Source organism: Anas platyrhynchos, chromosome 3, assembly GCF_047663525.1.
Source record: "Anas platyrhynchos isolate ZD024472 breed Pekin duck chromosome 3, IASCAAS_PekinDuck_T2T, whole genome shotgun sequence".
Classification (NCBI taxonomy): Eukaryota; Metazoa; Chordata; class Aves; order Anseriformes; family Anatidae; genus Anas; species Anas platyrhynchos.
Window position 1 is genome coordinate 6,016,521 of NC_092589.1, and position 24,846 is coordinate 6,041,366.

Genomic DNA, 24,846 nt, shown 5'->3' on the forward strand with positions numbered 1-24,846 from the left:
CAGAAAATATACCTGATGCCTTAATGCCCTTTGCTACCAATGTGGTTTTTGGCCATCCAGATGAGGAATGCTCCCATGGACCTAAAAAAGATGTCTGATTCAGGAGAGTCCAGCCTGAAGGAACCTGGGGGAAAAACCAGCAGGAAAGTGCCTTCCTTTATCAGAAATCCTGCTGTACATTTACCAAGGATGAGAAGTGTTCAGACCTACCTAAAAACACCAGTTCCTCCCAAGTACCAATAAAATGATGCCTTTCACTTTTGGGGGGACAAACGAGGTGGCTTTTTAACGACTATGTATTCTACCATGTACTCTTCATACCTGGGCAAAGTTGTCATAACTCGCTGTATCCAGCAGAGTGGATGAAGCTGAGCAGACCTTCTAACTAGTTAGGCAGAAGTAAAAAAAAATAAGCCTTTTCACTAGTCTTCCATCCCATCTTTAAGGCCCACCTATTTTCAGTGCCAAGTCATTGCTGTGACTTTTAAGCCCACAGCAGGCTGGGAAATGGTGACAGAAGTCTCAGTTGATACATACATGACTAGCAGATCCAAGGATATTCCTTTGGGACAACAAAGGTAGCAGTGCCCAGGGCAAAACTGTCAAGAGAAAGAGAGAAGATTTGAATGAGCTTCAAGAAAAAAAAAAAAAAAAAAAAAAAAAGAGAGAAACAGAGAAACACCTACACTGAGCACACCAGTCACCAAGTGTTGGTAGAGCACCAGGCAAGAATTTTTCTTTCCTTTTTTTTTTTTTCAAAAAAAAATTTCTTGGAACAATTGGAGGTGACATTGTCACCACTGGTATTACCACCAAAAAATAAGCACAAGTAAATATACAGAAGAAGGGGAAGTTTCAAGGACAGAAGGCAACGATGAAGCCATCAACCTGTATGGTAAATGCAGCGTAAGCAGGAGAGGAAAAGAAGAGCAGAGACGACGTGGTACTTGGACGCATCCTACCTTCCTATTTACAGTGCCCAGGTAGCAGATGATAAAAACATGAGCAGTCAGATATGTACCAAAAATGAGGATAATAGCCGTGACAAGTAATAGGATATAGAACTTCCTCAGTATGTTGAAAAATTACAAGTTAGCTGGGAAAAATATTGAGCAGACTGGTAGAGCTGACAGTTGTTAAAAGAAAAAAAGAAAGAGAAGGAAATACAAATGGAGAAGTTTGGTTTTAGAGGCAAGGAAAAAAAATTACACAACACACCTAAGGAGATTTGTTAGCACGGCTGCTTATCTTTAGCCCTACCAAGACATCTTCGTCCTCATCAGCATCTCCAAAGAATGATCCTTGGACTTTATTCCTCCCTTTTGCAAGCCTGGGCACTTCCTTACCCATACCAGGAGCCAAAGCAACTCATTAACCCAGTGGAAATATAACCTGGAAAAGAACACAGGTCTGTATATTCTGCTGGACCAGTGAGTTGTGTGTCCTTACTGTACAGTTGGAAAAGGATCACGGTATGTGTACGGCACTGGAGAGAATGGAGGAGGCAGTGAACATAACTTTGCCCTGAGCTGCAACAGTGCTCCTCTTTGCCTGGAGTTGGAGACAGTGCTTGGACAAGGACAAGAAGAAGGGATTTAGAGGAAGACAGCAAAGTAAACCTCAGCAAAGGACTGTGAGATGTAGTGGTACTAATTTAGGAATAATGAGCACAGAGGAGCAGGCTACAACCCTTGATGCAGAAAGGACTACTGACTCAGTCCCTCAGGGGACCAGGGGACTGAATTTAGGGAGCTGCCACCAAACAGATCATCAAAGAGGGGAGAAGTGGGAATGTGTAGGTGAAACGCTTGTCTGCAGGACAGTCTGGAGGGCAGAGCAGAAGGGAAACCCATCAGGGAGCAAGCAACCGAGAAAGAGAATTCTTGGAAACAGGATGGACAAATGCATCCCCAGCATTTGGGGGTGAAAAGCCAGTTCTGATTGAAGTTTTGTTTGATGAAGTGGGGAGGGGAGGATTTTTCAAAGACAGATGTTTTGCACCAAAAAGTCATGCCTACTGCCCTAAAAATGACAATTTTGAGGTTACTTAATACTGAAGAACCAGAAGAAAACGTGACTAAATGTAGAGGTGTATTTCTTACACTGTGAATGTATCAGGAATCCTTTGAGCTCCTTTGCCTCCTGTGCTGTGATGCAGTGAAAGCTGGGTGCTTTGTAAAATGAAAATGTTGCAGAAGCTCTAGGTGCAAATGCAGCATGTGCAAAAGCCCTTTTATTCAAACTGTGCTACTTAACAAAGTGGTTTGTGAAACCATTTTCAAGCCTTCAGCAATTTTCCCTGCTTGAAGTGATCATTTTAGCATCTTCTTCATGGGTCATTCGTAGACTTTAAACCCTGGAGTTCACCCCATGGTGTCACCTGCAAGGGCACTGCAGATCACAACTACAGCAGAACTTGAAAGTTTATTTCATATATTGTTTCAGCCAAAGCACTCAATTTTGGGAGGCGATTTTGCATCAGAATGAGATGTGCTAGGTACATACCACAGATTACTTTTCAGAGGAGTTAATCTTCCTATCCATTATCTAAAGTAATTCAAAAAGCTCAAAAATGGAACTGTTCTTGAAGAAAGAATTCATGTTCAGGTAATTACAAATAACAGACACATCTGGTTATCTTAATTGTTTGGGAATGTCTCAATTATCTAAGAATGTTTTCATAAGGACTCAGAGACAGTAAAACTTTCTCACGGCAGATTGCATTCACTGATGAGAGGAAATTCAGTCGATCTAACACACTCAAGCGTGCTTAGACCGAGAGAGCACTTTGAATCCCACTGCCAGTGGGCTTTATTTGCCTCTAAAGAACAACAGACTATGAAGTTAGAAATGGGAAAGTCCCACATACGCACCCCTCTCACTACTTGTTGCAGTTTTTCCAGCACGCCTGTGAAAATGAAGTTTTTGCGTACTGATGGTTCAGCCTGAAAATGACAACTGAGAGCTGATTCTGTACACATCTGGCCCAGAGAGAGGCGAGCTGAGTAAAGGCCCTTCCCCTGTCAGAGCATTCGGCAGCCGGTGAGTGGCACCCCTTCCCTCACAGAAATTGGAAGTGTCTTTTGCCTGAGGGGGATGCATTGCAGAGGAGCTCAGAAGTTTCTGCACATCTGAATTCACCTGTGCCGGGCAGCAGCTGCGCACTTAGACCTGGAGAGGCAGACCATACGAGCCCTTAATGCAGACCCTCACCCTGACAGTGCATGTAGCCTACAAAAATCTGTAATTAGCTGATTGGGAATGACCTCCCCTGGCTCCTAAGCCTCCAAACTATTTCTCTGCAGAGTAGCAGCAGTGAAAGGGGGGTGGCTTTGCACTCACCCTGGGATGCCTGCACCCCCCTCCAGAGAGGGAGGGTGGGAAGGTTTCTCACGTGTTGGTCCCATAATTCATCCAGTTCTTCCACCAGGGCCACGGCCGCCTGGCTCTGATCTTTTCCAATAAGAGCTGAAGAACCTCTCGGCTCCCAGCTTGCTTCTGCTCATAGCCTAACTAGCACCTTTGTGTGGAAGACATGATTGGGGTGAAATCACGTAACTGTAGCGAATGTACCCCTGTGGCTAATGAAACCAGCAAGAAGGGGTGTTGCTGGGGCTCTACACAAATTCTAATCAATATTATTTATCTGGCTGAGCATGTAAGCTGGCCGCATCCTCTCCACCTAATGCCCACTCCCATCCCCTCCACCCTGTGGGTATCAGCAGGAGGGAACCTGATGTATGCTGGTAATTATCTGCTGCTGAAAAGAAGTGCTATTTCTCTTATTTTTGTAATGCAGATCAATGCACATGTCACTACTGAAAAGCTATGTCATTTAGGATGGAGCATTAACTGCTAGGAATGGATTTTGAAGCTCCCCACTTGTGGGTGGAATATTTTCTGGAGGAGTTGAGCCTTTCGAATGCTGAATTTCATTTATCCCGCTGCCTCTTTAAGAGTAGTTGGTGGAGGAGAGGGTGTTTGAGAAAGTGACAGTTTGTCATCTCCTTCCCCAGCGAGCTGGAGCTGGGGACCAACTGGTAGCAGGGAAAGAAACAAACTGGCACAGGCAGATTAGCAAGGGACAGAGCAGACTTTGCTAAAGGAAGCAACAGCCCTGCAGCGGGTTGCAAGAAAACAAACTCCAGAGGTCAGAGAGCACTTCATGGGGGAGAGAGGGAAGGGTGCACCTGGGGGTGGAAATATGGTAAGGAACCGAGCGGAAGGAGAGAAGGAAGGCTGGAAAAAGGGCAGAAGTTGGATGCTTCACTAAGAAGAATACAAACCTGGAAATCAACACGCATGCAACAACTTCCTGCCAATTTTTCTACCTAGCAGCTATACTAACATGGGCTATCCAAAAAAGCAAAGTCAGATCCGCAGTGGAAGGCAAGAATTTTCCAAGTTTCTTTCAATTCTATTCATGGGAATGAAACAGGAACTTCTCCAGACACTTGCTGAGAAAGAGAGAGCAAACTCTCCTCGTGTCCATCAAGCCCAGGTAAAGAGAAGCACAAGACGGTCACAACTGGGGTTCAGCCATGTGTACTAAGAAAAACCTCAAAATCTCAAAACTCAAAATAAAGAGGGAAACTCAGTTTACAGTTACGTAATATGAACACAACTCTTACAACTGGCAATTTTTATGAGCTCTCCCCCCTTACACCTCCAAGATAGTCTGGTCAGCACCAAAACAGAAAGCTATACAGTCCCCCTAAAGTAAAGATTTTGGCAAACCAATTAGGCTACTGCTACCGTGGTACTGCCGTTCTGCACCTAGTTTGAGGAATGTGCATCTACACACACTGCACACTTTGCTGAGACATGCTGATGGACACAGCCCTCATTTAGGATGTTGACAAAAGTGGCTGAAACCAAGACATCCATCAATCCAAGCGTCAATGTGAGCCATACCTTTACATGCTTGCTATTTGCCTTTCTTAAAACAGGCACTTGCCTTACTTCACAGCAGTGATTTTTAGAGCATATGTTCACTATATACAGTTCCTCTTTGAAAGTTCTGGACACACAGATGTTACTCTTTGGAATTGCTCAAAAATTTCAATATTCTTTTGAGTACTTGATATTTACAGTTTGATATTTAAAGCGTGCAATTTGTTATCTAAATTGCACAGCACTGTTTCAGTTTCCTGACTGAATGACCCAACTTTTATGAACCTTTCCAGCTTCCACAGGAAAAGGTTTTGTTTAGACACGAAACACCTTTCCATGATTAGACAAATATCAGCTACCTCTAAAAACTGTTGCAAGAAGGGTTGAACAAAGAGAAATAGAAATTATATTTAGAACTGCACAGACATGCGAATAGTTATTCCTTTATTCACCTACACCACATATGTAGGCCCAGATAGCTTTTCTTTTTTACTGATGTTGCTTTTACTTCGTACTTTGAAGAAAAGACACATGGCTAGTCTGAAAGCTGATCAGATTCTTCGTTCATTTGAAAAGCTTATTTCTAAATAGTACTTGCAAATATGTGATGAGCATAAATTTGGAAACCGCTGAAAAACTAGCTATGTGTCATAACACAGTGTCATTTTTTCTGATGTTGTACAGAAGCACGATGAAAAGCCAAAGTCCTACCAAAAATCCACTCAGTGATGACCAATGAAAGGAGGATTTTAAAACTGGCATTATTTCTGGACATGTTCTATGGCCCTTTTCATGCTGGCAGGCAGGTACTTATCGCCTCTTTGCAAAAATTTGGGGTTTAAAAGCTGTCTCCTTAAGCCTCTCGACCACTACTTGTCCCTCCACATTGACAACCTGAGCACTGACAAATTTTGAAGCTTCCTTGGCTTACTTTTAAATTTTCCTTTCCACATCCTATGCCAGCAGTTACCCAGAGGGAGAAAAAAAAAACAACACCGTATCCATCCTTCAAAAAGTCTAACTTTCACTCTGCTAGTTCTAATCCATTATCTAGGCCCACTAATGTGTACTACATCATCAGAGGAGCAATGCTCTGATGATGTAGTACAGCCCATGTACATGTACATCATCAGAGTTATATCCTTCTGATCTGCCTGTGGGTTTAATAAGCATTCCAGATGGCTTGCTATGCCTGAAGCAAGAATGGATAATCACACAGCTCTACCCTCAAAACAATAATAAAATAAGGACACAGTAGCATAGGGGCTCATGCCTGCCAAAAACATTCAATAGACTGTATAATACAATAGTCCAATGTGATTGGTGAGGCACATTTATACCCTAGCTATTTACAGGTGAAAGGGACCTGGTTTTAAATAAAACAGAGGTTACAAATACGTAGTGTTATTGTTATTATATATTGCAGTGCAGCTGCAGTGCCTGAGCCAGGCGGAGCACTGGGCTGCGGCTGGCCCACCGGCGGGCCCACGGCTGTACCCTCGTATCTCACGTATGCAAAGACACGGCTTTGGATTGGCAGGAGGAGGACGGCCTGATCTGAATAATGGCTCGGCGGCGTTTCTCCGGAGCCGTACAGTACACGCATATCTAATCGGTTATCTATTGGATTTGCAGGGTATCCATCAGCCCAGCCTCCAGTCATCAAGTACAGTAGCAATAAGTGTCACGAAGCCTTTCCTACTCAAGTAAAATTATTCCTTGGTGGCGTTGCTCGATGCGAATAACCTGAGCGATGCACGCTGAAGCGGCCAGCGCTGCAACAGCCAGTTCTGCAACGGCAGGGCTGCTCCGAAAATGGAGCTTGCCACTCAGAGATCATTACCCTACTCCTTCCACATCGCCGTGCCACGACCAGGCAAGATCTGGAGTGCTACACATTAGGTCCCAGCAATTAGGAGAACAACCATCTTTGTGCTATTTAAATAGCTGTAACTTGAAAGGGTTTTTTTTCTTTTTTCTTTTTTTTGAGAAAGGAAAAAAAAAAAAAGAAAAGTGTGCATGGAGAAAAAAGAAAGAGGTTAAGAGATGGAGGCTCAACTTTCTTATTCCTTTGAAGGATTGAGAACTGGAGGGAGGAGAAAGCAGCAAAGCAGCACTTTGATTCAGTCCCCAGGAGTGCCCTCTCCCACAATTGGACATGTGGGACAAGACACGGGTGCAGCGGCCTGTGCCCCCTCCCCAGGAGGGGTGCAAACCCTCAGAGCTGCTGGGACATGAGTTCAGGGGTGCCTTGAAGCCAAGAGAAATTTTGATGTGGACTTTAGCAGGGACTGGATTTCAATCTAGGGTTGCAGAGAAAGACTGGATATCCAGTTAGGCTCAAGTATATCTGTCTCTGTGGGAGGAAAAGGTAAAATCATCCCACCTCTCAGCAGATTTCACTCCGAGAAGAGTAGCTCGTTGACGTCAACCATTTAGTGAGCTGATGGATAGTTTTTCCCTGGCCAAACAAGTGGGTTCTACTTTAGTTTTAACATTAAACGCTATTAAATGAAATGAATACAGCATGTTTCCATCATACGTGTTGCCGAAGCTGCTGTGACAGCTACGAAGCTGCTAGGCATGATGTGTCAAGAAAATGTACCAGAAGAAAAGTACATGGAGCTACTGTCAGAAATACAAGCAGGATGGCAAACGGCGTATCGGCTTCATATGCTGTTGAAATGATTTTTTAATTGTTTCTGTATACCCAGGCAGATCTTTAAGGGTTAACTACACACAATGTAATGAATTCAATAATGATGAGTTAAAAAAGGTCTAATTAGCAAGTAACCACTTTATTATGAAAGGAAATGGTAATGAATTTAATAGCTCAAAATCATTAACAATATTTAGTTTGCTGGTACTTGTTCTCTATTATCCTCATTAATACGAACATTTAATATGTTTTAAAATGGATTTGTAATACTTTTTGTACCATGAGGTTACACTGACAAAAAGAGTGTAATTATTCTGTTAATTGTAATCTCTGTCTGTTTGTGCTCCAAATAGCAGCATATTTAGGTGTTAATAAAAAAAATATAAAAGTAATTAAGAGAGGGAAGTTTAAAATGTAATTAAATAAAAACTCTTAAATTACAGGATAAACCTCTCTGAGGAAAAAGTTTTGGAATAGAGCTCCCTGAAAAACAAGTTCCTTCTACTGAACTCTCTTCTGTTTTCTCATCCAAAAAAGGGGGGGGAAAAAGGAAGAAAAAGTAAATAGAATCATTACTATTCTATTACTATTACCATAAGTCACCCAAGATTCGTAATTTCTTTGCACAGGGTATCATGTCAGTCACCACCACCCAACTGACCTTCTCCAGATCTGTTCCTGACCTTCTGTTTGTAAACACCTTGCTCCCTTACACCATACATATCCTCTCTCCTGGCAACATCTCAGGTGCCACAGAAGCACCACGTTTGCTGCTGGCTCTCTCAACTAGGAAGCTCCAGATCCTTCCCAACAAAAATAAAAACGAAAAGCCAAACTCCGATCAGCTGTTGCACCTTCCTCATGCCTGTCACAGTGGCCACAGTGCTCTGGGCAGTGGTCCTGGAGGCAGAAACCAACCAAGGTGCTCTTTTCACAGCAGGCAGTGGAAGCAAGTGTTCAGAGCTGACGTTACAGACCTGCCCTGAAGTGCCAGCGATGGCCAGTGGGGAGCAGGGAGGCTGGATGGCTCCGGGGTGCACAGAAGGCTCAGGTGGTGCTGGGCAAAGGCAGATACAAAAAGGTCCATAAAGCAACAGGCATGACTGGGAAGGGCAGGAGAGAACGCCCATGTTCACAGCTCCTAGGCAATATCTAGCAGTACTACAGGCTCCTGCATCTGTGTTGATTTTCCTTCTCCCTCTGGTACGAACTGTGAGAGATGGTGACACACAAAGGCACGACACAGCAAGGCACAGCACAGCATGACGAGGCACAGCACGGCCAGGCAAGGTACGGCACGGCATGAAAAGACAAGGCAAGGCAAGGCAGCATTTGCCTGTTGTGGTACAGCCCTTTCGCTTAGCCATAGAGATGAAACTCCTGAGCCTGTTTTCATTTGCTTAACCTGTCTCTGGTGAGCTGTATTCCTGTTTATAAAGGCCTGCATTAGCCAAAGCAAATCCTGACAAATTTTCTTTTGTGCTATATTGGATGTTGGTTTCTCCTTAATCCATGTGGAATTATTGCAGTGCCATTACCCTTTTCTCATCCACCTCCTCTCTACCACATCAATTTTTAGTGGCTGATTATTACCAATCAGGACCCTCTTCAAAATCCTTCCCACAAAAATGAAATCAGCATTCAACCTTCCTTAATACCAGAAACTTTTGGAGCTGTTTGCTCTGTTGACAGCACCAGCTCCTCACTGAAAACAGCTGCAGATAAGTCCCAAGACTTATCTGCATGCTGATGGGCAGAGCACCGGGTGACAGGAGGGCTGTGTCCTGGCATGCGTGCAGCCTACGCAGGTGTCCCAGGGCACGGTGGGGCTCCCTGCACAGCTCATCGCAGCACTAGCACCTTCCCTTCCCTGGCAATTTCCTTAACAGGCTAATTTAAGAAACGGTGCTGAGCAGTCACAGCAGATTTCAGCATTATTTCTCTGAAATAATCAGGGTCATTCAATTTCTTTGTTTAATTTTGCACAGTCTGTGGCACTTGTTGGCAGTGGGATCCATGTCCATAGAGTCACAGGCATATGGCTGCCCACGGTCGCAGTGGGTCAGACAGCTATGGGAAAATTTGGTTTTGTGCACATCTCTGGGTCACTATTCAAGCTCCCTGAGTGGTGGCCCAACCAAGAACCCCCTTCCAGCCCACATGGATAGCTAGCCCACCAAAGACCATTCTCTGTTTAATTTTTTTTTTTTTTTTTCCTGAGAAAAGGAATTCAAAAACGGTTTAAATTAAAGTGAAGCATCTCATTTGCCCACGAATGACATTTTTCAACTTTCCATTTTACAGGGAAAAGTTGTGAAGGATTCTTTTTTTAAAAAAACTTATTACAATTTCTTTTTTTTTTTTTTTTTGAATTGCCAGTGAAGAGAAAAATATGTGATTTGCAGAGCTCTAAAAATAACGAGTTAAAATAGTTTCTGCCTCTCAAAGGAGGCCTCTTAGTCCTATAATTTCTGCAGATTTTGCCTTTCAGGATGGGTATTTTAAAGAGTGATATAATGTCATTTCTATAAGTATCGTCTCATAATCTGCTGCTACTGTTGGAAATATAAGGTTAGAAACAGCTTGAGCAGAAGAAATATCAGCTCACCCAGCTCTATTAAAATATATATATATATATTTTAAGAAAAGGAACAGGTTGTATATCCCAAAGGTGAGCAAACGCTGCCAAACATTTTTTTGAGAATATTTCTTTTGATTTCTATCTTCGTCTGCATTTGCAACCCTTTTGTGTTTGTCTACTGCAAAGAGTTCAGCTATGACTATTACGGGGATGTTTATTCCTAGACAGAAAATTTTAGAAAGAACACTTACATTTGGGCTAGGAGAGCATGTACAGTATTTCCTTCTAGAAATAAACAATACCAATTGTGCAGTTGAAACAAAACAAAATAAAAACAAAAAAGCTATTAAAAGTTCCAATTACCCAAGTAAAAAATCTATCTACCTTCTGTCTAATCCATCCAATCTCTCACACTTTTAGTTGTTAACTTAATCTAATCACCTTTGCTCAGAGGAGGCCTCTGTGGCCCCCGTGCCCAGGACTCGTCGCAGGTGCTGAGAGAGGATGGGGAGTGGGGCTTTGCTGCCAGAGGAGACCTCACCACAGTGCATGGGAGGGAAGCCACCACCTCCTGCTGCATGGCCAGCAGAGCGGACATGCTCTTCAAGATTAGTCACCATTTATCAAATGGTGCCGGGGGCCCGAGACAGCAGCTGAGAGGGCAGCAAACATTTGTGGGTTGCAAAGAATGAGGAAGGAGGCAAATGCCAGATGGAGAGGTGAAAAAATTCTTTGGGGAATTTATTCTTCTGGGAAAAGGAAGAAAAAGGACTGGAAGAAAATGGTGTGGAAAAGCACAATGGTACCACCTGCAGTGCTTCAAACACACTTGGCCACATGCACACTGATTTCGCATTCCCATGACCCTAAGCTGAATCTGCTCAAGTAAGCAGTGGAATTATTTTGGTATGCAAGCTACTGGTGCACCACACTTACCCTTAGCACAGAGTCTTTGGGGCTTCAGGAATAGCCAGCATGTAACAAACCAGTCATCTAGAGCCTTTTGAGAGCACGAGCACATTGCAGGATAACCAACTTATCCCTGCTTTTGTAATTCAGTCCCATAATAAATAGAATGCTTGCTCCAAATCTGTGAGAGTTTCTGGAAAGAGCCTAAAGATTTGGCTTTGGACTGATAACACAAGAAAGATTCAGGAGTTACTGAAAGAAAATCAACTCACTTTGAAACTGGAAGCTTTGTTCTTGTCAATAATAAAAACAAACGCAGTGAGAGCCAGACTGGCTTCTCCTTCTCATAGAGGAAGAATGCCAGGGAAAACCAAAAAAAGAAAGGTTTCTCTTGGTGCTAGCAAGTCTCCTTTTCTCTTCTGCAAAACAAGCAAGAAAGGACCTAATATTTCGTCTCTGTGTTCAGTTCTACTGGTTTTATTGACTAAGATACAGGTATATTTCATGCTCAACATTTGCCTTGCCAGTGCACAGTGAAATGTGTGGTTTACTTGAGGAGCACTGCTCCCCCCGACAGACAGAGCTAGTTTCCAGACACAGCCGATACAACACGTTTCCTTCATGGAGCTGTTATTTTTTAATCTCTGCAATTACTTTCCTCATCCTACCCAAAAGAGGAATCGCATGGACAGATGAATCTCCTCAGGAAGTTGAAAGAAAGCTTTTATTGCAGAATGGGTGCCCCTATCAAAATCTCTGTGCTATGGGAATGATGGTGAAGAATTTGTCATTTACAGTAGTTTTCCTAATGGAGGGCTCATTCTTTTAGGTCTACCCTTTAGACACGAGCTTTTTGGAAAGCAAACGTCTCCCTGGCTTGGGATGCCTCTCAAGCATGCAGATCTCGACGGCCTTCTGCAGAAGAAGAGGTGCCCTAAAAGGCTGCTCCTCAGGGATACCTAAGCATGTTCATCCTTTAAAGAGGGACTCACACAATTCCCAGCCCAGATGGTCCCAACAGTCACATGATGTGAGACAGGTTGTTTTAGTCTAGCAAAGCCCCACTGTATGTATTTTCAAGCAAACAGTTATTGTTGAAGGTAAAAATAGGAGGACCTTCCCCTCCACATTATCAATAGATTATCATCTTCAGCATCTGTGTAAGTTCTAAGCAGTATGCTCATTTTATGGCTTAGAAACTTGGGTTAGTCATTGATCTCTGGATGTGTATAGAAAAAAATAGGATTTTCTGGCTCCTACTTTAGTTCCTATTCTAGTCTTAACTTAAACAGTTTCCCCACTAAAAATTCAAGTGTTCTATCATCTGAATTCATATATAAGCTCTTTTACTTACTTCTTATCCTGTAAGTCATAACTACCTAAGCTACAGGTAAATGACAGAGATTATTGGTAGTTTCTGAAAGAATGCTAAAAGATTTTTTCGCACAGTAATTTATTTTAAACGAAAAATATTCCATCTACACTTGCTTAAGACAAGCACATAGGTACATTTATCTCTGAATCCAAGAGCACGAAGTGAAGGAACAACAGAACTCTGCATTTACCAGTGCACCACTGTAATAATTACCAGGGCAAATGGACTGGCACTTTTAGCCACAGGGATAATATCAAGGCCAAGATGCCTAAATTCAGCTTGGCCTGCATCTGACTGAAGAAATATGTTGTACATAAATAGACACAAAGATGCATGTTATTCCTGACTCCACCCATGACATATGCTAGACTCCACCCTGTGGGTTGTCGAGGCTAATTGTGAGACACCAAAAATACTGCAATGTTGCAGGGTATTTATTTGCATTGTGAATATCAGCTATCATTTCTTTTACTAAAAACAAACAAACAAACAAAATTACTTCAGGAAGGAAAACAAAGTCATCAAATTGGCTAAAGAAAGCAAGCCAAGCCCATTGCTTATGCCTAATCTTTCTTCGTGTGGTTATCATTGTTAACTTTGTCCTTTTTTCTTCTGGTGTACTTACCTTCCTCATGAGAAAAACAATACAGCGCTCAGGTGTTGTTTTGCAAAACACCCTCATGTATGAAAAGATCTGATTTGTCAGCAGTCTTCTTTCACTAACTTGACTTGTATTTTATAGACACTTAAATCCAATCAAAATCTATCCATGTCTTGACCAGCCATCAGCATTATTATTTCCATCTAAATCTAGGTCAAGGCAAACATAAAATATTAAAACAACAATGAAAAAATAAATAAATAAATAAAACAAGGCAAACCTGACAAAGAAGTTAAAGTAGGGTAACAACAACTCAATATTTGCACTTCTCAAATGGCGAGGGAGAAGATGTTCCTCCACCAGGACCAACACAAACTTCAGCAAAGTACCAAGATACAAAGCAGAAGACACTTACTAAGGTCTCAGATATTGTTTTTGGGGGTAGGAAAGAGCTGAAAACCACCAGATCTAGACTCCCCTTCAGGGACTGATTCATTTTTCTTGCTACTAAAATGTATTCCTTCTTAAATATAACTTTATGAAGTGAGGGCATCCGCTCTGCATTGATTAGCATATGCCAACAGAGGACATCGATAAGGTCACTCTAACTTCATGCCATTGAGAGCCCCTTGCAGAGGGTGCATTCCTTTCTGGGCATCCAACAGTCTTTTCTGCCTCATTGTCATCTTATGTATAAGCCAGGAGGTGGGAATACCCAAGGAACACCACACACTTGCAAAGCCTGCAACATGAAATCTCTCTGCTCATGGGTCAGCAGACGTGACTTTCCAGGTGCATCCCTGGGCAAACAGCACTACCACAGGGATATCCCATATGAGCTGATACCAGAACTGTTGCCTCAGTTACCGCTTTGGTCCTTGCCCATGAGGTAATGTGAGTAAGGGTTGTGGCTCCCTCAGATAACACAAGGATGGTGGGTCCCCAGACTCACTGGTAACGAGGTTTAAGTTCGTCTCATGTATTAAAAACACCTTTTAAACCCTCCTCTTTACAAGAGAATACCATTAAAACACTGATGCATATCAAGAGGAGTGCTGGTCTAGAGGGAAATTCAATCCTTTCAGGCTCTCTGGGAGAAGACAGCTGCCTTCACATCCGTATCTCACTGCTGTAAAATGTACCCCAAAGGAAGTACAATGTGCATGCCCTTCTGCTGCTAGCTAGTGAAAACACATGGAAATGCCATGGTCCCACCACTCACCACCAAAGCATGTCCTATCGAATTTAATGGGCCATTACCATCTTCCTACTGGCTCCTTCAGTTCCCGGGGGAACCCACCAGTGACCCACAGGGCATTTCCAGAAAGGCTATGGAAAGTGTCTCTCACTCTCTTTGTAATTCCAGAGGCTTTTAAAGCAATTTCTCCAAAGCCCTAATACATTTCTCTATCATCCACCGCTTTGATCATGAGCACATTGTGTAGGTCTTCTCCACAAAGCCTGGAAGGCAAGGGTTGTGCTCCTGGCACCTCCACCAGCAATGCTGATTGCATCCTCAAAGTTTTAAACTCGCTGTGTATGCTTGTTACTTGCAGGGCCTGACATGTGAATGGACCTGGCTGGTGGCAATAGCTAGCATTTTTCTTTGACAACGGCCGTATTAACAGATCAAACTATTGGTTTTAAACATCTTAAAACATGTATTCTAATGGTGAATACAGGGCACTGGTCCAAGCCTTCTGTACTCAATGAAATGAGGCAGTTTCGAAAGATGAATTTGGAGCCATGACCTTGAATTGCTCTCTATACTCAGAGGAGAAATTGTGAATCTGTCACATAACATCTTTTAACAACTTTTATGTCTCGTATTAGTTTTGTATTGTGTTGCCATATACATCTATATAAAAGTAATACAATATTGTATATATGTCTGTGTGTGTGTGTGTGGAATCCACGAAGGCATCACAAACACTCTTGAATCATTTCCACATTCCTATATGCAAAAGTGGGCATTTCAGTGCTCTCCTGGTAAAAACCACAACTATAATCTGGCTTTTGTTGCTAGTCTTCTAAAAATCTCAATCTGCATGCATAAAAGGAAGCAATTACACACTGCTGCTCATGCCTTGTACTGGAAGGAAAACCTAGTCCGGTGACAAGCAATTCTTTACCTGTCATTTGGGTGGTCTCAGGCCAAAGGTATATAGAAAAGGCTACAGAGGAACACCCTGCTTGATCATATAAGCAGTGTTATTCTTGAATTAGAGATAAAAAAGAGTGGAAATTCTGTCTCTCATTGCCAGCAGTCTATGCTGAACACACATTAAAAAAGAATGAAGAAAGTATTTTGGTGGGAAGACTGCAACACGAGGAGAGACATTTGCCCATCCACAACTTTGCCTTTTTAGGACAGCCCTGACAATGTTTTGCTGTTTGCTTTTCCACTAGGAAGCATGGGAAAAGTGGAGACCTCACATGATTTGAACACCTCCTGCATTTCTCTACTTTGCTCTCTGCATCTCTTGGGAGTTTGGTCCACAGAAATCTTCATGGAGGTTTATTTTTTCTACCTAAAAAAGCTTTACCCATTGATGAAGGACTAATCTAGTGAGTTGACATCATCATATTTTCATAACCTACTATACCCTGAATCATCCTGGTCCTCAGCAGGGATTTCCTTGGCTTGATAAAGCCAGTACTTAGATGATCGTGTTACCTGTGATAATAAATTAGATCCTAACTGCAGCTTCTGATTAAGCTTTGGCTAAGCAACAGAATAGGCTTTATAACTGTTACTTTCAAAGGCAGAGGGAGGATAACATTCAAAGAGGTGGAAGCAAGAAAAGACCCTATTGTGTTCTTCATCTATGCCTCCTCTGCAAGGAGCAATGCCTACAGACAACTCTACTTGGATGACTGGAAACCATCTCTATTAGGGTACATTTTAAAAATCCTTCAGGACAATATCTGCTCTAATCAAGACTAGCAAGACTGTCTGATTTCCTCACAAGGAGTGCTGTTTATATAGTTTCAGAGTATTGGGTCCTATCTGCGTGCACCTCACAATCCTGGCAACCCTGGCCAAGAAACACTACAAGTTTCCCCGAAACAGATGTTTATGGCTTACAGCAAAGAGGGAAAAAGAAAAAAAAAGTGCAAGGGCACATCTCCTAATTGCCGCACTACTTTCAACCATCAAAAAAAATCTGTTAAAAAATGTGACGATAGTGCAAACATCTCTATCTTAAATTCGTTCATTTACCTCTCATTTTAACATTAGTCAGAATTAGCACGCTGCCGGTATACAAGGGTGCAGACCTTGTTGTTCTAAACCTCCTAAAGTCATACTGCTCTGGGAAAGGACAGGAACCATAAAAAGCCTTAGCTGGGAGGCAGCTTTTATACTTATGTTCAGGCCTCTAGTAAGTTGTCCCACCAAATGTAATGAGACCTCCTGCTTAGCTGGGGCTCTTATTTCCAAAGCTTGTGCCTGCAGCACTCTTATATTTTATAAGCCATATTAACTCACCTCTTGCACCAGGAGGTTGGGTCAGTGGCACACTGTCTAATAATGGAACATATTTGTTAATACTAATAGACATTTGTAAAACTACCACATGCCTTTAGCCTTCAAGTCAAAGCACAGGATGCTTGCTAGGGTTGTGAAATGTATGATGTAAAACTTGGGATGTTTTGGTTACAACATATCTCATTTATTTTTACTGTCATCACCCTCCCTGGTATATAATACCTGCTGCATGCAGAGTGAAATATTGCAGATGTTTTCAAAATAATACTGGGCTGGTGGAGAAACCAAAAGGTCTCTTGTGCGTAAGGTCTGGTTATTTTCACTTCAAAACAACTAGGCAACAAAGTTTCTGTGTGCTTGTATTTTAAAAGGCCTGGATTCCTATGCGCTGACTCATACTTGTGCTGCCCACCCAAAAACTTACCTCTAAGAACTTGGAGAGAGACTCCAGCCATTTTAATACCCTCAGGATTCAAGAATGAAGAGTAAAAGGATAAAACTAGTTATAACTATTCATTAGTTTTTTGTACTTCACATAATTTGTGCAATGGCTTCAGGGGTCTAATTGAATCACTTTTCCCACCTTGTCTTAATTTTAATTATGCAGCAATCTTTTTTACCAACCTGTGCAAAGGAGCCATATGAAAATGTGACATATGACAATATACATTTACCTAAGCTCTAGGACTATTCTGACCTACAGGCAATTAGCTACTGCCTCCAGCACTCAAACGACCAATTAAAGAGTTAACAAAATGCCCTCCAAATCACCTACATGTTCAGGTTTTTGGACTGCCATGAACATTATACTTCAACTGATATAATTTTTGACTGACTGATTTACTAAGTCTGCATCGGCTAAAATTCTAGAGCCATGCCTGTAAAACTGAAGAATCAGATTTTATGAGGTGCTTTCATTGTCATTAAAGACGATCCCACCTTAGCCCTTTCCCTAACAAGACAATCTTGCAGCAGTCATTACAGAATGTGATCCCAGCTTGTCATCAGGGAAAAAATGGCTTGCTAGGTCAATGAGGACTGCACTAAGTTCATCTCAAGGATGTAAGACATCGCTCTCAGTGGCTACCAGCCAAGAACAAAAAAATTCAACAGCCACAAAGGACTGATTTTTCCAAGACATGGTCCCCAAGTTTTACAGGTAGCCAATTTCAGAAATCCAGAGAGATTAAATCAGTAGTCACAAATGGTCACCTTTACATCTGTTCATGATTTGCAAAGTAGTAGCGAGCATTTCACTGCAGACAACAGATCATTTATAGCCGGAAGTGCACAACAGGACTGACCCCAAGACAGAAAATTTCAAAGAAAATTGTATTCAAATGTGTTCTTGCATGGGAATAAGAGTCCTAGGACACTGCTAATTATACCAACTAAGAGAGAAGTGAAGGGTGCTAATCTGTCCAGGAAATCCCAAATTCCAGTCCTGCCGCCAGCAGTAACTCAAGTAGTGGTTTTGTAATCTCCTTTCCTCCCTTCCTCAGCTGGCAATGGGGGATAACAATTTCCCCTGACATATATTATACATGGTACCTCGAGGACTGACATTCTTAAAGTGCTCTGAAAATGGGCAAATTGTCTGGGTGACCCACCAGAGTCATACTGGACATTCCACCGTAATTTAGGAAAGTTCTGCTTCTGCTTTCTATGAGCAGTGTGGTTTCATGATGGTATCTTACAGGTACAGACTGCTTTGCAAATCCACCATTGCCTTCACACAAGAAAAGCATGACTCTACGATGAAAAATGCCAATTTGTAAAATTGTTATAGACCTAAGACTTGTATGCAGACTCTCAGCTAAACTGCTGCTGTTCCTCTGAAGCTGATGGACATCATCTGTCCAACGGCCTGAATGCTTGGCAGAAACTTTTCTGAGATTGAACAGAAAGAGAAGAGTATCACTGGTCTTCCTTCTCTGACTACAAAGACACAAATACTACCGAGATTTACACAGGTGAAGTCCATCTGGCTTTGCAGACACAGCAAATACTTCACTTGAAAGCATACCCATTCACAATATGAAAGCATACCCAAAAAGCATCACAATCTTCTGGATGCCATCAGAAGCTGGCATAGAGCATAGAGCTAAAGAATCCAGAGCAGAATTTCTCTTCCACTCTCTGAACTTTCATCACTAAGACAAGGCCCAAAGGGCATGTTGACCAAACAGCTTCACTACACACACAGGGTAAGGTGAAGTGAACGTCATCATGGAGATAAATGAATCAGACAGTCCAGTGACTTAAGGCTACTTGTCTTCTTGCCTACCATTTGGAAACCAATGTCTGGCAGCAGCAACCTTAGTTCTCCTGTTTTCCGAGTCAGTGGTTGCAGGGACCATCATGGAGGTGACACTCTTGGCCTTCAAGGGGTTAGAGAAATCAATATTGGCAGCACAAAGGACACTTAATGACAGATTCAAAAAAGTGGTGTTTTATCAGTGGAGGAAACGAAAGGGGGGAAAACAGGTAGTTGTAAATGGCCAGGTAGGCAAAAAAAAATAAGCCCGTACCAAAAAAAAAAAAAACACACAAAAAAACCCCACCCACAATAAAAAATAAAACAGTGCTTTATTTTCTTGTCTCTATTTGCTGTGCAGTCCAGTCAAAGAGTAAAAAAGCAACTGTTGGATGCCCAGGGCTTCTTTGCTTTGAAAAATACCGAGTCAAACTTAACAATGAAGAGCAGGGATTCCATAAGGTTGTTTATGTATGGCACACATGCAAATGCATGTGATTATGTAGAAGTGTGTCTGTGTGTAGTGTAGCATTAACACCAATTCTTACAGCCTTATGAAATGATATCTTATAAAGAAAGAGAGGAAGAAAGGAAAAGCAAGCTAGATTTTTTTTCTCCCTTCACAAATATGATGCAGTTTACAGAAGCATGGTCCTTTTTTAGGAAGAATTCTAAATGCATCATTCAAATATTGTTTGAGCTGAATACATGATATACATATCATGAATACATATAATCACAGCACAGTCTTTTGTGGAAGTTCTGAAAATAGCATTGGAAAAAGCTGACCATGAGTTTCCATCTAAGGATTTGCATTTGGTTAACATGTGTGAACCAATTCCATTCATCTCACCCTCAATGGGAACTATCCTGCAGCTCCTAATGGTGAAGCTGAAAAGTTTGGCCTGAATGACAGGGATCATTTATGTGAGCCTGATGGCAAGGACAGCATTTACAGCCACAAGATCAAACTGCGTATTGGGGAGCCCCATTAAACTGAAAAATCCCTATCGATTATGCAGTATAATAGCTACCATATTGCAAAATGCAGTCAAAAGAGTACGAGCCTCACAGCAAGTTAAGTTTTAAGTTATCTGTTGATTTTCCTAACCTTTTTCCACCAGTTCCTCTTTGGAAGGAAAGGTTGCCAGGAGCACTAAAAATTCCTTCTCTCCAGCTTGTCTTGCAGGATGTAACTCAGTTTCTCTCGACTCTCCAATTGCAGAAGGCTGTAGGAAAAAATAAAAGAGGGAAAGGGATAAATCAAAGGAAAATAGGGCAATTAGTTTCAAAAAACTTTGCATCCACTCTCTGCTCAGCTGGGTGCGTGGAGCTGCTGGGAAGCATTGCACCGCAGGGGGGTCTGCACTGAGGGTGTCGGGAGATCAGAGGGGACATCGCTGCCCTCTGCAAAACCTGTGGGAACCAGTGAAACTGGAGGACGTGGGAAGGGTGTCAGGGAGGTCCGAGTGCTCTCAGTAGCATGTTTCCTAGGAAACCTTCGACAGCAAATATCACATTAGTCCTGCCTTGTGGCCCAGCTCATGTGATGTCAAGAACAATTTCTCACAACTCAGCTCAGAAGGTTAGCAAGACTTGGTGAAATGTTCAGTGATTCTGGCCTGACTGTCCAGCTGGGAATGAAACAAGAAATTGAGGGTGTTTGCATTTGTTTTGGAGGGTTTTGACAGATTCCTAAATAAATCTTTTTTATTTATTAAAAAAAAAAAAGTACATTTGCCTTATAGCCTCACAGGTTTATGGAGACTAACCCAATTGCTATGTTCATTTTCAAGGCTCTCCTTTTAACAACAGAGATTTTCCAGAAGTGAAAATATAGAGGGAAAAAAATAAATAAATAAAAATAAATTAAAATAAAAAATAAGGGGAAAAAAAAAAGCAAAAAGCAATTCCGTGGAAGTCTTAGGGTAGCTGGATTGCCATTGAGTTCATATGTTAATAAAAAAACAAAGCTCCATCATAGACTTCTGGTGTAACAAAACTTCATTTACAACTATCCCTTCTAATTTCTGTCAGCCGCAGTCTGAAAATATCCATAGCCTGGTGGATTTAAAGAAAAAAGCCATAAGCTCTGGCAGCACAACTCATATAAGCGATGCACCTTGGCCTCCACCAGCTCCTTGGCCTGGGGCTCAAATGCCTGCAGAGGGGTCTGAGCGCAGGGATGCAGCATTTTACTTCTCAAGGCTGCACAACCTTGGGTGGTTGAATATCTGGGGTGACTGCACGGTACCATGGACCTTCCCACAACATAACTGTTGTGCACAGGTTATGTTTTTCTTCCCTAAATCTTTGCAAACTGGCCACACCACAAGGCAACTGCACAGTACTGTAGAGGAAAGGTGCCAGCTTTTCTGTCTTTTCAGCTGGCTTCACATCTGTGACTTCAGTGGAGTTTCTTTGACTTCTAATTCTTTAAGAGAAAAGAGACTAAAACTAAAAAATCTTCCTCTGGTGACACACTTCATCTCATACTTAGTGAAATATAAAGACCTTTTTAATAGAAAGTAATATATTTAAACAAATTAAAAATAGACCCACTAATTTCTTTTTAATCATAAGCTAACTTAGGTGTGTGACCTCTTTATTTCCTTTTGCTGTTTCTCATCTTCAGTGATTTGAGCCCTCACATCTAGTTTTTTTTTTCCTTCCTTTTTTTTCCTTCCCAGGGAAATGAGAGATGAATACAAAAAGAACAAGACAGCTTGAGGTACCAGAGAAACACCAGCATAGAAATAGGTCCATCATTTCCTTTCATCCCATTTTAGATACAGGAGGCCTGATGGATCAGCTTTTCCTTCAGGAAAGCTAGGATTAAAGAGGTCAGGTCAGCAGTGTGAGAAGAACAGTGTGGGAACACAAGATTTCCTTATTAGCATGTTAACATAGAGAATCTGAAGTTCATTTACACAAAACAGGGAGAGCTGATATTGCCCCATCCCAAGTCCACTATGTCCTCAGAGCTGTTAGATCCACCAAGTGGCAAATCTCCGAAGCCACGTGTCACTGGAAATCTCATAAAACAGAACAAGGACAACATTAGGATTTACTGACCACCGTAAAGATTTCTCTTAAGGTTCAAAAGCAAGGGTTTAGCAGGGGGAAAGCATGACAGCAAAGGCTCCAGCTGAGGTTACAGAAGGTGAAGATACACCCGACTGCTCAGCAGAAACATGAGTCCCCTTGACCCACAAGCATCTCACAGCTCCCTGCATTTGTTACCCTCTCCGCCCACCTAAGGCCTCCTTCGTTTGGGAGATACCTGCTGGCGTTCACAAAGCAGCTCCTTTGTGCTCCCTGGGACAGGATCCGTCCTCCTGGGCTCTGCAGGGCTCCAGGCATCGGCCGTGGGGCTCTGTGAGGAGAGGCCCCGGCCGCTTCCAGAAGGTTCCAGAGGGTTCCGGCGGCCCCCTCACGGGGCGCAGCCTGGCCCCTCAGTACCACTTCCGGTCAGGAATAGGTCTGCATTAATTTAAATGAATAAGTAAATAAGTATTTTAATAATAACGTTTTTTTCTAATCACATGAAAAATATTTCTCTGCTCTAGCTGTAAAATAAAGTACTCTAATCTCTCCCGGTTGACAAAAACATCCTGCTTTTTTGAATAATCTTTGAAAGACTAGTCTACCCACCCTCTCACACGTGTACTGTACATATGTCATATTTCTGAGACATGTAAATGTTATATAGCACTGACTGAAGGGATGAAAGGGTTGAGCGCACCCACATCACGCCGCAGCGTCGCTGGAGCAGTCAAAGGGAGAAGGCTCTTCTTACATCAAAGTTGTCAGGTAAGGTTGTTTTCTCCACACAGGCATCCTTTTTTTAAAGTTAATAATATCCCAGAGCAGTAAACAGATCTTGTAACACTTAGAGCAATTGCTGCTCATACATTAAGGACCTGAACAAATGAAGATTTAAACTCTGGTTATGTATAAATAGCCATATCATGTTTACCTGCGACGCTAGAATAAATATGCCCTCTTTCTTCTGAACTCTTTACAATAAAAATTAATCCCTCATCCGCAAGAGCTATGGATGAAACCTCCAGCGGTATGTTTTACCACACTTCCAGCTGCTAAACGCCTGTGATGGAGATGTCAAGGGATGAATTAATGGAAGCTCCCTGCACAAGCCTCTCTGCCACCAGGTAAGCAGTGAAGGCCCCCAGCTGGCGAGCTGGGTGGGAAGGCGAGCACACTTCTCCCACCCTCCACCTCCACCCTCTCTAAAAGAGTGCATTGGTCTTGTTTGGAGCACGTTTAAGTCTTGTTCAGCCCTATGATGCTTGGCAGAACTCATATCTGGAGGGACTTGGCCACTGCTGACTCTGTTCCCTTCAGTGTCTCTGCACCAGCACTGTAGCACCTTCCACCATTATCTATCGCTGAAAACACACACAGGCCTAAATAATATCTCAGTATCTTATAGATATAAATGATTTGGAAAGAAATATCTGTTCTTATCATGAGGAAAGATCTATAACTCACTCTTAGTCTTTCATCACTAGGAGGAAATATACTGCAACTTACGCCAATACATTATCTCTTCTTATTTTCCTCTGTATGTGTATTTATCTCTCTGGGTCACTCTTTATCAATCCAGCCACCCGTGCTCACCCAAACACACAGTTCATGCGTGGCCCAAGCTAGCCCTCTGGTTTGGGTGGGAGTCTCTGTTCTTCCCTGACCTGCAGCCCGAATGAATAAGAGCACAGCTGGTTTTCATACTCTAAACTACATTTTCCCTGCCTGCAGCTGAAATCCCATACTAATGTCATGTCATTTTGTCAGCCATCATGATGGGACGCCGAGTGGTTAAAATCAGCATGGCATCAGTCTCAGCACTGTAAATCTCAACAGGAGGGGCCTGAGCCAAGGCTGGAGCTGAGCTTTCCCCCAAGCCCATACATGTTTCAGCCTGGAGTTTTAGGTCAGGAATATTTTGAATTCCAGGTTGTTAAAGTTACCAGCTTATGCACCCATCTCCCCTCCGGCTCCCACAGAGGAACCTCTGTGCTCTAAAATGAAGGCTGCATCTAGCCCTTGCCTCTATGGTTTCCAGTCTAATGTCATGAGTAAGATTCACAGCTACATTTCTTGCTTCCCAATCCACAACAGCAGTTAACCCTATCCCCGTGTATTTCCTCCACAGCACACTGCAGTTCTTTCCCAAAACACTGAGATCCTTCTGGTATATGTATACACGCCTGGTGAAACCCAAATGTCTAGGATTGCAGCAAGATCAAATTTCGGCATTGATAGTCATTCATTCACTCATTCATTCATGGAAAAAGACACAAGGACTCCATCCTGCCCAAGTATGAAAGTTTTTTTTTGTTGTTTTTTTTTTTTTTTTCTTCTTTTTCCTGAGGAGTATTGCATCCAACAGCCAGCAACTGGCTGCCCTGTTTGGGACATGGGTGCTTTGTAGAAGATTCCTGTTACATCAGCTCACACATCAGCTTGCAAGAAAGCTTCCAAGTGGGGAAGCATATGATTTTTCATTTGGCACTGCGATACTGCTACTAATAAAAAGAGTAAGCATTTTCTATTAGAGCCTGGAAAGAGTTTGCCAAAAGTCAGGGTTCTATAGAGAAATAGCTGCATGTCCACATCAGTTAGTTTCTCTCGGAAACTTAAAAAAAAATTAAATATATCTTTTTGATGGCTTTACCCTGCACTGCCCAGGCACATTAAGCCACAGTAAACTACATTCTTATGGTTGTCATAACATTTCGCTCTGTGTTGCTTGCAACGTGAATAATCTATTAAGATATATAAGGTGCAAAATGCTGCCTTTATGTCTCCGAGTTCCCACAATCTGCTGTACCAACCCAGTGCAATTACTGCTGGAGCAGCGCAGGAGCGGTTCCCTGCCACTGCTGCAGCTGACCGGAGGGTCTGGGCCAGTGACTCCGGGCAGGCTTGGCCACAGCCATCAGGGCTGCGGGGACCTGCCTTCCTCCCACTGTTCTCCCCCTCCTCCTCCCCTATCCCAGCCTGTCATCAATCTTACTAAAATGACAGCAGACAGATGTTAGCCTTTGCAAAGATCAA

The 24,846-nt window shown here is 42.5% G+C and overlaps 1 protein-coding gene and 1 long non-coding RNA gene across 7 annotated transcripts in view; one reads left to right on the plus strand and one right to left on the minus strand.

Moving 5' to 3' along the window:
• Positions 1–24,846, minus strand: part of LOC119716370 (uncharacterized) — a 157,760-nt gene that overhangs the window by 28,166 nt on the left and 104,748 nt on the right. For 5 of the 6 annotated variants that reach the window (XR_011807930.1, XR_011807929.1, XR_011807931.1 and 2 more), the window contains 2 exons: positions 22,049–22,248; positions 19,877–19,994 (listed from right to left, as the gene is read on the minus strand). The gene's annotated coding sequence lies outside the window, so the exon portion shown is untranslated. Of the gene's footprint in view, positions 1–12; positions 82–537; positions 600–1,260; positions 1,393–19,876; positions 19,995–22,048; positions 22,249–24,846 lie in introns of all 6 variants that reach the window. The other variant, XM_072035210.1, reaches the window with a different exon arrangement.
• On the plus strand, positions 22,266–24,394 carry LOC140002078 (uncharacterized). The gene is made up of 3 exons (XR_011807936.1): positions 22,266–22,578; positions 22,863–22,937; positions 23,942–24,394. It is a non-coding gene; the product is annotated as an uncharacterized lncRNA (long non-coding RNA).